Genomic DNA, 14,259 nt, shown 5'->3' with positions numbered 1-14,259 from the left:
ACTATTCTATTATCTCAATTTACCTCATCAGTGATCGAAAATTAAATTAATTTTATTTGATAGTATTAACAACGCGCATTTTATTTTATCCACTTTTAATTGGGAGTTTGTATCACAGTCATTTTAGCACACTTTATGATATTATATATTTATTATAATTTTAAACAATTAGAATTGTTATTTCACAGTTTCACATACACATTTAGTATCATACTCGTCGTATCACATATCAAACAATCGTATGACACATAAAACCGACCGTCGAACGTAAAGCTGAAAACGATTCCAGAATCAAATCAAATCAAAATCAAAATCAAAAATCAAACAGTGGCAAATGTAATAAAACATTGAATTTAATTATTCATCTTTCCATCGATACAAACACGCATAATTGAAAATAAACAAATATCGCAACACATTGTCAAAATAAAAACACAACAAACAAATAATAGTTATATTCCATTCTTATACAAAAAATCAATAGATTTATTTTAAGAGTATTTGGATATTTGGCGATATTAATATAATCTATAAGTTAATAAAAATTATCGAGATTGTTTTCGTTAAAAAATAAGATTATTCTCTTAATAAATTTTCTTTTATAGAGATATATATATTTATTTTTATACATTAGCATATTGTGTATAAATTAAAATTATAATACTATGATATATGATGAATATATACAAAAAGTCTTCAATCGATTTTAAAAAATTAAACTTAAGTCATAACGTCTCTTCAAATTCAGTCGACTGCATAAACACAATTTTAAAAATATGTTTATGAATTGCAGCAATTTTTTTTTTGCAAAAAGACTCCGGGCACAAAAGCTCCCGATGTCTTTTCATTTAAATATTTATAACTATAAATATATATATGTACATTATGATATATACACAATCACTCAACTCCTGATGAAGTTGCATTGCCATTCAAGAACAACGGGAAAACACTGAAGGTATATTGACAACGAGCCAAGACCTACACGCGCACTTCATATTGTATTTTAATATAATTATTTTCTTATTATCACACTTCGTTTCTTTTATTATCAATTGCAACAGATCCCTCGGGTTCCGTACTTTTAACTATTTACAAACACACACGCGACACTACGGGAGACGGTTAGACGTCGGTGCCGCAACCTTCCTGATATCCTTCGTCCGGCGAATTTCTACTGCTTGACAAGGCCCTTTTCAGGGCATTAACTGGTGGAAGGACCGGTACGCCGCCTCTTTGCCAAACTCGGAGCGTTTTCGCATTAGAAGGCACGGTCAACTGCGGTTGGGGCAACGGCAAGCCGTAGTCGGCGGGGTAGACGCCTTGGGCTGGAGGCCTGGGTAACGTCCTGCATCTCGTATAATCGGTGCCTTCTATGGGAACAATTGGCGTAGTGTCGTCGTAGCTCGTAGTTCGTTTAATAGCTGCCGAGTTGTTCTCAGAAGTTTCCGCCCACAGCCCTGAAGGATACAAGCTGTCGCAAGCAGCGCGCGTATACTCGCCGCTGCCCGCCGCTTCGGCTGGATTTGTATCGTTTATCAAATCTGGGTTGTTGGTAGACGTTGTGGGCGAGGTCGCTGTCAACACGCTCCCGTTGGCATCGTAGTGACTGGTACTGTAAGATAATTCAGCAAGACGAGCTTTAGGAGACGAAGCTTTTATGTCGGCTGGTGAAGAAGACGTGCAATTGTCACTGGTTATGGGCGGCTTTCCATTTGCTATGATCACTGAAGATGGCTGGGCGTTATCTTGGACGTTTGGTGTTTTTGTGTCCACATACGGCATTCTTCGTATCCGCACAAGCATCACCAAAATAACGAGTAATACGCACAAAACAAGAACGGCAAGAGCGGCGCTCAATCCAGCGATTTGGCCACCACCTAATGTAGCCATTCCAGCAGCTCGCATAGAAACATGCAGCGTAAAATTAGCTTCGGCTGCTCCTGCTCTATTCTCTGCGACGCAATAGAAGTCGCCAGAATCAGATTCTTGAGCATGAGTTAAAACAAGAGTGCTGCGTTTTTCAAAATGCCCTTCTTCGTAAATATAAATCCTTTGGTGCGAACTGAATGCGGAATTGTTAAGTAACGGCCGCCCATTCCAATACCATCTTACCGAAGCTGCAGGAACAGCGCCAGCTCTACAGATATAGATGCATTTTCTCCAGCTGAAGCTTCTACGTAACGATTTACTGGAAGCATTTCTGGCCGGCAAGCAAAGTCGTCTACATGCAATTCCGCAAATGTTCTATCAATTACTCTCGTAGGACCACCACGACAAACCGGCGCTATAGGGTACGGGATATTATTCTCAGCCAACCAAGCTTTTGCCTCTCGAAGTCTGCAGTCGCACAACCACGGATTGTCGTGCAATTCGACACCTCGAAGACGAGTCAGAGTCTCTACGGTTCTAGGTCTTAGTTCCGATAGGCGATTTCCATTCAATTTTAAGATTTCCAAAAGCGCTATCCCTTCAAAGGCTCGTGGGGCGATACTCTGCAATTGACAATGGGACAGATCTAATTTGACGAGGCTCGGCGCATGTTTGAATGCCAAGCCTTCAACTTTTTGTATCGGGTTGTGCGCTAGCGTGAGATCTCGCAAGAACGGAACATCTTGGAATGTGGCCGAGGGAACAGCCGTCAGAAGATTGTTCGACAAATCTAATTCCACAAGATTGGTTAAACCTCGGAAAGCTTGTTCATCAATTTGACCCAATCTGCAAGTACGTAGGTATACTTTTTGTAAATTCAGGAGACCGGCGCGAACAAAGGTTTCGCGGGGCAATATTTGCAAATTGTTGTCAGACATGTCGAGTACTTGGGTTTCGGGATCAACTCGTTCAGGAATGGTGATTAGTGCACGATCAACGCATTCCACGGCTCTTTTTCCGTTTTTCCATTTGCAAATACAAGGCGTAGGACAGGATTCGGCAAGTCCGCGGCCTAAGACGTCCGACACCGCGATAGCCGTCAAAATCACCAGCACTCCGAAACCAGGATGACCCATGGCGAGAAAAATAATAGTCACAGTATCAAAGTCGTAATCATAGATATTTTAAGGAAAACTGTGAAGTCGTAGTAAATAGTCACTTTGGAGATATAATAATATAGTAGATATGTTGATTTACACTGATTTATTAATATGATAAATTTTATATTTCACAGTCAAAACACACATATATAGCACACTTTAATTTAATAAAATTAAAATAAATAATAATCACAAAATTATCTATTATTATATTGAAAAACGACCCAAATTTACCATTCAATTTTTATAAAATGAGTCAAAGTATAATTTTATATTATAGTTTCAACTACGCCACAAATTACATCTACATATCCAATAATTCTTTAAATATTAAATCTATTTAATTTTTATTAATATATCCATCGCAGTGTAATCCTTGGAAAAATTCACTTCAACACTAGGAATTAGAGTAGTCACTCACATATTACATTAAGTACGTATCCGCGAATAAGGAATTCGTAATGGTACGATTTTAATTAAAATCGGCGATATAAATTAAATCTGAATGCGTTAAACGACCTCCGTTGAGAGCGGCGGCCTAACATCGACTGAAGCCCTTCTTCAGAACTCCGCGGGAGCACAGCCGAGTGCTTCGAGGCAAAGGAGAGGGAAGCCCGTTCCAACACAACGACGTGATCCTCGCAAAGAGGGATAGACCGATGCCGAACTCCGAGCGCGGAAAAGAGAGCGAACGTCATACTGATTATGGTTGTATGGGAGACCGTTCCTATATATACGCTATCGGTAAGAAAAACAGTGCCGTGCGGGAAAACATGCGCACTGCAAAATATAACCATATCCATCCATCCCCCCTCATTGGTCGAGTTTTATTCAAACCGACATAACATTTTCGCATCACGGTTTTGATATGATGTTACGATATGTATTGTTGATACATAAAATCAAGTGGATCATGCGATAATTACTGCTGCATGTCCTATTTGATATTTGTAATAAAATAAAATAAAAAATCGTATTTAATGCGGATTCCGATGAACGGGGCGTATGAATATATTGAAATAAAGTCGGTGTGGATAATATATGGACATGCAAGGTGGTTTATGAAAGATTTATTTAACTTAAATATGGAATCAAAGAGCGATTAAAAAGTGTGATTAATCACACACCTATAGTAGTTCACTAGCACGATGACTTCCATTGATTAAATAAACAAAATAAATTAATCGTGCGTAGCATCGTGTCTAAAGGCAAATTGCTGGAACTTCTCGTAACGCAATTTTAAAGTTTTAACTGCTTGAATACTTTGAAAAAAAAAAAGATTTTTGTGAATTGTATAAATAATTTGAAAAAAAAATGAAGTTTTAAGATTCTTTTTTTTTTTTGAAAATTTAGAATTTTTTCGAAAATTTTGAAACCCATTCAAATTCAACCATACTGTATAAAATTTCGAAGACATTTGTTTGATCTATGTAAGTGAACTATAAACATTATAAATCTCAGTACCCACTGAAACGGAAACAAATATTGTACCCATTAATAAAATCTCTATAAAATATCTGATAATTTAATATGCAGTCTAATGATTATTTTTGACCGTAAAATTTTTTTTTGAGTTTTTTTTCTAGATCTCCAAAACCGCTGAACCTGTCATTCCAAACATTTAATGAATTTTTCATTCCATCCATACAAGTAAAATAATATATGAATCATTCAAATCGGACGCTCGATACTCTCAAAACTAATTTATCTTTTTTTATTGTTTGTTCCATATCTTCAAAACGTCTAGACCTGCCTCTGCTAAGAACTAATCAGCATAGCAATAGCAATCGAAGGCTTTTTGAATCCGTCAAATCGGTTGATTTGACATTGACAATTTGGCAACATTTGACAATGTTGTCAAATCGTCGACAAAAATTTCGAATCCGCACATATATAATATATACTACACACACGTACGTCAAATTTTTCTACTAATAATAAGGTATGTCAATATTTTCTGGAGGTCTTGAATCGTAAATATGCAAAAAATTTCATATTCGATATTTTCGCGATTACTAAAATGTGCATACACGTAAATGTCTCTGTTTGTCTGTGTATTTTTTTTATAAAAACTAATATCATAAGAACTTAAGGGTCCTCTAAGCTGTTGTGATGTAGTGGTGATTTGAAATTACCTCATTTTTATGAAATGAATTCTGTTATTACAACTTCTGTAATATTTATGCATTTTAATTGCAAATTTATATATGCAGAAATGCCAGGTAAGAGCTGTTTTTACTTAAAAACATATTTTAACCAGTATTCTAAGTGCAAAACGATGTCATTACTACTTGGCATCAGGCTGTCCAAGGCGAGTATCAAATCTGAGACTTTGATTGAAATACCAGAGCTCTAATCACGTAGCCACGAGGGAACCTATACAAAGATTTAATTGTATTTATATATAATTAAAGCATAAAAAATTTCAGTAACTTGTATTATAACAGTTCATCAAAATGTAATACAAATTATTTTTTTATTTAAACATGTTAAGTATTTAAACATGTTAGTTAGTTATTTAAAATTTTCATAAAGACTTAAAAAAAATAATAAACTGCAATGATGTGTAAAAAATTAATATAAATAATAAAATCAAATTCACAACAGTTACTCTATATGTTAATTTTAGCTTCATTACCAAATAATGACCATTTCTATCATTAGCAGTAAAATAGAACAAAACCTATGTTTTGGAATATACTTGTCATATCAATCCATCATAATTAACTAATTAGCAATAATGAGTTGTTAATTGTTTTGTCGAATTACGTTAATGTAAACTAATGCAGAGGTAATTGTAATTTCTAAAATATAAATTCGTAAACACATCAAATCATGGTGTAATTTTGGAAATAAATTTTACTAATCTAGCAAATTTGATAATATTAACTTGATATTTTTAATTTTGAAGGAATTTTACGAAATAATAGCTACATAATTCAACTAATACAAAATACTAATTTCATGGGCAAATTATTTACAAATATCACACTGTATATAACCTTGATCTGGCGTTTCGTCAAAAATAATCATCAGCAAAGTTACAATAACTATTAATTTAATTTATCTCGTGTAAAATTGTTTTTTTTTAATTTAATTTACTTTTTTTTATTTACTATTTTTATATTGGTTACACCTTTGCCAGCGTAAAGGTTTAGTTGGTACTTTTTAAACCACCCAAATGAGCTATATAGAAATAGAGCTTATATAAGAAAAGCTGCTGAATAGCTTAATTCCTTATAATAACCAATTATTATTAATTACAAAATAGAATAAAAACTTTAGTATAAATAAGAATAAAAATAAATAAGCATACTGTCCCAATTTATTTTAATAAAAAAAAACTGAACATTATATGTATCCTTTATTATCAAATGTAACAGGATATTATAGTCGAACACCAAATTTCTTATATGTATTTCGTACATTAGATTTGTATATTATAGAAAATCCCTAACAGAATTGGCATTCAATAAATCAGGCAGTGAAATTTAATGCTTATTTGTCACTTTTACTAACGATCCCATATACAAATATGCAGTATATGTATATAATATAATATAAGGTTATCTTCTTTCACACACGAATGAAAAGCGTTATGTCAAGTCGAAATTTGCTGCGCGCAGGTACCAACACGTAACACACCTTTGCGGACAGGTGATAGGAACATTTATATCATTATAATTATATATATTAGCACAATGTAAATCTTAGCAGTTAAATTTTGTTCTATAGATTAAAATTTAATATTTACTCAGAAATACCTTTAATTAATTTTTATATAACTATATTAAAGAATAGTTTTTAACATAAATTTATATCTATATAATTAATTTAAAAAGTTAATATAACTAATTAACAAAAATTAATATAAATACTTAGATCACATACACCAAACCCTAAAAATGTAAAGGAATTAATTTTATTATTTAAAATTAACTAGATGGTATTGGAATTTTGCCTTGAGGCAAGTTACATGAAATTCCCCATATGTGTAAATAATCGACATAATCAATAAAAATAAATTAATTTATGAGTGATTAAAAGTATTCCAAACAGATTTATTACACATAATTGAAAACGACCAAACACCGAACACGAACTCGGAGTATTTTCTAAAAACAAATTTTCAAAAATCAATATTTTTTATAATTGATCCAGTTTCCATAGGACTTTAATAGTTTAGTATGTTCATTAAGATCAAGTACTCTATCGTTATACTAAGTAAAATTCGTCTAATTTTAAATTTAACAAACGTCAAAAATACTAAACATTTTCTCAAACTTTGATGGATTTTTAAAATTAAACTACTTGTCGTAAGGACGTAATTTTTCAGTAAATTCTATAAGACCATGATATATATCGCCAAAAAATGTTCCATAAAAATCGGCTTAATTTTTTTCTTCAACAGTTAATTACAAGAAAACGGCTCGATAGATTTTTTACCTAAAACTAATCAGTATCATTCCCAACTAATATCTTTCAAACTGTTTTTGATTTTTTGAAATCAATTCGGTAGTATGAGATTAAATGTGTACGAAAAGTTTAACACTTTTTTCCAAATTACAAAGAAACGGCTTGGTCGATCGTCGCACAAAACTGAGGAAAGATAATCCACATCGAAATACATTGGCTTTTAAATTTTTGAAATCGGTTCAGGCGTTTTTGAGCAAACGTCGATTTACGGTAAAAAATCTGTTCACACACTCACATATTTTTTCCAAATTTGGTCTCATTCGATTCAGAATGGCTTCAAACGTCGAGAAAACATAAAATTAGAAAATCGAATTTTTTTATGAAAACAAACTTCTTCTTCGGTAAGTTAAAAAACATTCGATTTGTATTAATGGGGCGACGTGCTGATTAGATTTTGGTAAAGGCATGTCCAGCCATTTTGAACATACGAGACAGAAGGTGCCGAAAACGACTTTTCAGTTCTTAAGAGGACGGAGAGTCGAATTTGAATGATTTTAAAAATATTTTATGTGTATTAACGAAATGAAGTAATTATACAGAATTTTTGGAAAGGCACATCCAGCGGTTTCAAAAATTCAATAAAAAAAAGTATAAGAAGAGCCATTTGGTGGTCAAAAATGATCATTAGACATATGCACATCATATTATCAGATATTTTATAGAGATTTTAATAATAAGGACAAATTTTGTTTACATTTCTGTGGGTTTTGTACTAATGTTTATCCTTAAGACTACGACGCGGCGCTTACGCGCTTTGTTGCTCTAAAACAGCTACGAAGCGTGATTGCTTCAAAAAATATTCAATATTTAAAAAAAAAATGATCAAACTATAAAAAAAAATCGAAAGGAAACAGTTTTTTTTTCAAAAATTCCAAAATCCTCAAAATTTTTATTTTTTCTAAGTTTTCAAAAAATTTTTAGTTTTAAAAAAAAATTATGGTACGGGAAAATTCAGCAATTTGTTTAAGGCATGATGCCATGTTTAAGGCACGACTAGTTTATGAGAACAAGTAAGAAAGTCCATAAGCCAATGTGTCATAATTTTATATCAGGGATCAAACAATAACATGGTAGAACTGGAGTTGTTCTACAATGTTATTGTTTGCAGTAACAGAATTTGTACCTGTGACCGATGCTAAAAATATTTCTTTATCCAAAAACTGTTGTCGTGCCCTGGACCGTCTGCAAGATGCCGTGTCTACCTGAATCGGTGACTCAAGCAATGCACCTCAGCAATCCTGAATGAAACATAAATATTTTTTGTGTGTACTCGGGCATATACCGGTCCATTCGAGCCGTGGCGAGTTCATTCATTTATTTTAGTCGTTTTATAGGCTCAGAAAACGGCTATTGTGTCAGAGCACGTATATGGCCTGGCGGCGTGCTAATAACAGCCAGTCCTTTATTGAAGCGAGGACCCCGAGTCTAATTGTATTATTGGATAAAAATGTGCATATTTGTGAAATTCACCAGATTATTCCTTCCTTTTGAACTTAGGCGATATACGTGCTAGTTCTGCATTTTTACGTTTACGCGCGACCGACACAAATATTTTGCACGATTTGTTTGCGGGTGATATTTGAAACTTAGCACGTCTTGCGCAGGATATATTGTAAAAAATATATAATGAAGAAATAGGTCCTGAAGAAGGAGACATCTCATATCACCGAAAGAAAAAAATGTTTATAAATACAGAATGAAGTAATTTTTTTCTTTTTAAATGAAGCTTTTATATAAGAATATTAAAATCATATAAAGTGTTGCAGCTTGACAATGCGCCTTAAGACAAATTGCTGGAACTTTTCGTACCGTAATTTAAAATTTTTAGAAGTTTCAAAATTTTTTGAAAACTTTGAAGAAATTAGATTTTTGAGAAGTTTGAAATTTTTTAAAAATTTGTAAATTTAATAAAAATAGTAACAAAAATGCTATTTGGAGGTCAAAAATAATCCAGCGCGATTGTTTTAAAAAAAATCTAAATTTTCAAAAAAAAATTAAATATTAAAAAAATCTAATTCCTTACAATAAGAATCTTAGGAATTTGATTTTTTAAATATTTTAATGTTTTTTGAAAATTTAGAATTTTTTTCAAAACAATCGCGCTGGCTGGTTTTGACCGCCAAACAGCATTTTATTGTAACTTTTTTTATAGAATCTCCGAAACCGCTGTACCTGCCTATCGCATAATTTACTTCCTTCTTCATTTTGTCAATGCAAGTAAAATGATATTTGAATATTTTTGAATATAATTATATTTGAAATCGGACGCTCCGTTCTCTCAAAAACTGATCTACAATTTTTGGCACTTTTTGCCCCGTATCAGCTTAACGGCTAGACCTGTCTCTGCTCAAAACTAATCGACGCGCCTGCTTATCAATAGAAATGAGATCAGATCAGTTGTTTCGTGTTCTCAAAATCGTCGACGAAAATCGTATCCGCACATACATACAAACACATACATCATTTTTTTAATGTATACCAAAATGTTCAGAAACCTTTGAAACGTAAAGATATATAACAGTTTTCATTTTCGATTTTATGCGATTACTATAACTTGCCCCGCTTGAAGTTAAACATATCTAATTACATTTTTTTTATTAATTTAGGCTCACTTGTGAATTAGTGGTTAAAGCTATGTGAATTGAATTAAAAGATTCAAGTTCAACTCAATTTGGAAATGTAAGTCAAAAACATGTTTCCAAGTAAAAATATAAAATGACTTTTATACACTTATTGTTAGTGCAAAGATTAAAAAGTTAAGTTAAAAATACTACTTTAAAGCATGTAAAAATAATTAAAGGCAAAAAAGACATCTGATCCTAGTAAAGGCGGGTCCTTAACGAGTTTCATCAAATGGTTTTCAAATCAATCTTGAAAGCAGCTGGACCTGCCTTTGACAAAAATTAATCAGCACGTCTTCCCATCAATAGAAATCGAGTGCTTTTTGAATCATTCTAATCGGTTGAATGGTGCTCTCGAAATTGTCGACAAAAAATTGTATCCACACATACATACCCCATTTCTTCTAAAGTGTGACAAAATATTGCAACTTAAAGGTATGGAAAAATTTTCATTTTAGATTTTCTTGCGATTACTATAACTTATCCTCCGGTAAGATAATAATTATAAATATAAATGAAAAAAAAAATGCCAGTAATTGTGGCTGAAAATTAATATATATATATATATATATATATATATATATATATATTAGGGTGGTCCTTAATATGAACATTTTTGAATTTCTTCGCTCCCAAGGTCTCAAATGGTTCCAAATTGAAAAAAAAAACAATTCCATGAAAGTTTTAGCTCTTAATATTACCTTTCAGATAGTGCGCAATTCAATCAGACTTCGTAGGAAAATAGCATGAAAAAAATTTTGAAAATAAAAAAAAATTTAGGTATAACTTAGCGACAAATGAATTAAAAGTGAAAATTCCTGTTATATTTTATTGAAAATTCGACGCTCTGCAAAATTTTTGAAATTTTCTTTCATGCTACTTCCATACAAAACTTTGATTGAATTGCGCTCTAAAAGACAATATTGAGAGCTAAAACATTTAGAGAATTGTTTTTTATCAATTTGGGAGCAAAGATATACGAAAATGTCCATATTAAGGATCACCCTAATATATATATATATATATATATATATATATATATATACATTTACATAGAAATCATTTAAGATGTCTGAATAACAGAAATGAATGAAGCAAATAAAAATTCAACCAATTATAAAATTTTGTCAATAGCGTTTCTACAAAATAATCTCTGAATAGACTTCGTTTCTGTATTGAACAAATATATACAATGGTGGCAAAAAGATTATCGATCTACAAAATACGTTTTAGAGCTTATCTTCAGTTTGCAATAACAGATCAATAGCGGGTTAGGAACCCACATACTGAATACAAGGCAGGCAAAGCAGGTGTATTACTTTATTGTGAAGAAAGATAATCATCTTTATACAGTTTAGATAATAACTTAAAATGAGGGTATTACGCGCTGAAAACTTTTGACAGGGAGTTAAGGTACGACCCGAAATATTTACCTATATACACTAAATTAGATTATTTTATTACATCTAATCAAATATTCATTATATTTAAAATTCTATCGTTTTTTTGTTATCATCAGTGGATATAAACAAGTTGGAGTACCAGCATAAAATAGTAATAGGGTAGAGCGGGGCTTAGAAGTCCGCGGGTAAAAAGATCCACCACCGATCTTTAAAACAAGTGAGGTTATGCATTTTTTAACAACGATATTCGAAAGTAGAGGGAAAAATATATATAACCAGTTATCACTGTAAAATAACAATGTTTATAAATCTATAACTTTTCTTTTGTTTTTAGTTACTTTGGTTGTGAGCACTGTTGTTTAGTTTAAGAGACCTTAGAACAATTTTAAAGTATACATTATTTAATTGTTTTATAAAATTTATTATTAATTTTAAATTATATTCAAAAGTTTTTCTTTATATGATCACTATAAAAGCTTACACGTGGTCGGTGTAAAAAGGATCAACTTAATTTTTACTCTAACAAAGGTGTAAACAATAAAAAAACAGTACACGAAAAAGTATATTAAGTTAAAAAAAAAATACAAGAGATAAGTTAAATAAATAGTTATGTCAACTCTGATGATTATTTCTGACGAGATATCAGATCAAGGTCATACACAGTGTCATCTCTGTAAAAATAATGCACCCATAAAATTTATATTTTGCATTGGTTGAATAATGTAGCTATATATTTGTAAAATACCTCTGAAATTAAATATTATACATTGAACCTGCTGGCCCGCTGGTCATTCCATTTTACCCCGCCTATGGGGTAAAAAAGACCAGGCTACAAATTCTGGAAGAACAGCAAAAAACACATTTCCACTTTAATGAATTAGCTGGGAGTTTTACTGAACATAGTCAGATAGTTGTTTGTTTGATATGTGTTATTTGTTGTGATATATAATTGGTTTGGTTTTCACAATATAAATGCTCAGAAATCGAATGGACCTTTGTACCCCTCTCCATAATATATCAATGATGTATATTATGTATTTGTTTCAATAATCCATATCCATTGATAATGACAAAATTATATGTCGGAACGTAGGAAAGAGTATTATAATTACTTGGTGTTATGACTTCTAAGATTTTATTCATACATATATATATATATATATATATATATATATATATATATATATATATGTGTGTGTGTGTGTGTGTGTGTGTGTATAAAATTTTCAACAATGACATTTCATGTCATACGTGTATTGACCTAAGGATATCTAGAACGAACAGAAAAACTTGCACATTCAGTTGTGGAAAATGTCTTCTATTTGTATTTTATGTACTCTTCGAAACCTTAGTAAAGCTGAAAATGTCCGAATGAAATGATATTCTTAGAAATATAATTAAAAATGTAGTAAAGAATCCAACGTACGACATGCATACTTCTTAATTATTTGAATGCTTGCCAACATTTATTATATGGTACCGAAAACAGAAACATATGTTTTTTTCTAGTGTGTGATCTCTAATTTTTTCTGATTTAAACATATATTTATTTGTTTTGTCCATTTTTTAAAATAGTTTATAAGATCAAACTTTAATCTACTTGATTGTTATTTGAAGAAAAACAAATTGTTGCCAAAGATTGATCTATCTACGTTTCAGGTATATACATATTATATATATATATATATATATATATATATATATATAACAACGTTAATTTTTATTACTCCAGTTGCATTGTATAACCTACAGTACCAGAGTTTAATTTCACTTTAGTTGGACACTGCTTTCTTATATTTCAAGAATAAAATAATCAATACTTGTAATACAGATAGTACTCCCTGAGAGACACTTCGAATAATTTCTGCGTTCAGTTCAGTTATAAAATGTAAACGAAGTGCATTTCTAATTATTTTTATTCACTACGAACGCAGCACCTTATATCTCAAATATAGAAAATGCAAATTGTTTAATTTCTGCTTCTCAAATATTTGTTGAGATAATTTTGACAAAGATTTTTGGATTCAAAGTTATTATAAAATGATACTAAAATATATAATGTACAACTAATAATAATTTATCAATATTTGGAGAGAACAATTGCAATGGCATCAAATTCAGAATTTTGTGCGTCATCAACTTCGAAGTCAAAATTCTCCATTAGAATTTTTGGATATGGAAGTTAATATATATAAGAATATAACCAAATAACCAAAAATCTGTGTAAAATATAGTTAACAGTTTATAAATGGTACTTCATTATTTTTATGGGCAAGCCTACGAGGTGACATGATTGATAGTAACAATCATGAAAAAAATTGAAAAAAAATATTAGAATTCCTCAGGTTTTGATTAAACTTTAACCAATATTTGGTTATTGTAGTTATTTTTTTCTATTTTGTTCATTCACAGCATGGCTAATATACCTGCTAAGAAAGTCTAATAAATTTTTGTAAAAAGCTTCAAGCACTACTGTGACAAATTTTGCTAATCAAAATATTAGTCAAATATTAGACAACTACTTAAGTCTAGAGAACTTAGACTATTTGTTAAACTATAAATTTTAATTATTCAAAGTCGACAAAAGATCATCCTTCACCAAAAATGCTCTAAATTGCCGTTAAAAGTTTGCAAATTTAGTGAAAATTGTAAAATGGTACAATACTAATACTTGTTAGTTTAACAAAAAACGAGTAAAAGATAAAAATTTCTCAAAAACCCGATTTC

General features: G+C 31.2%; 1 pseudogene; it reads right to left on the bottom strand.

Moving 5' to 3' along the window:
- Positions 1–1,125: 1,125 nt before the first annotated feature.
- Positions 1,126–3,008, bottom strand: LOC113374888 (annotated as a pseudogene).
- Positions 3,009–14,259: the final 11,251 nt, after the last annotated feature.

Source organism: Ctenocephalides felis, unplaced genomic scaffold (genome assembly GCF_003426905.1).
Source record: "Ctenocephalides felis isolate EL2017-DRISC unplaced genomic scaffold, ASM342690v1 CF-g0.4_SCAFFOLD_01886, whole genome shotgun sequence".
In the NCBI taxonomy this organism is placed as follows: Eukaryota; Metazoa; Arthropoda; class Insecta; order Siphonaptera; family Pulicidae; genus Ctenocephalides; species Ctenocephalides felis.
This window is presented reverse-complemented; position numbering and strand designations above follow the sequence as displayed.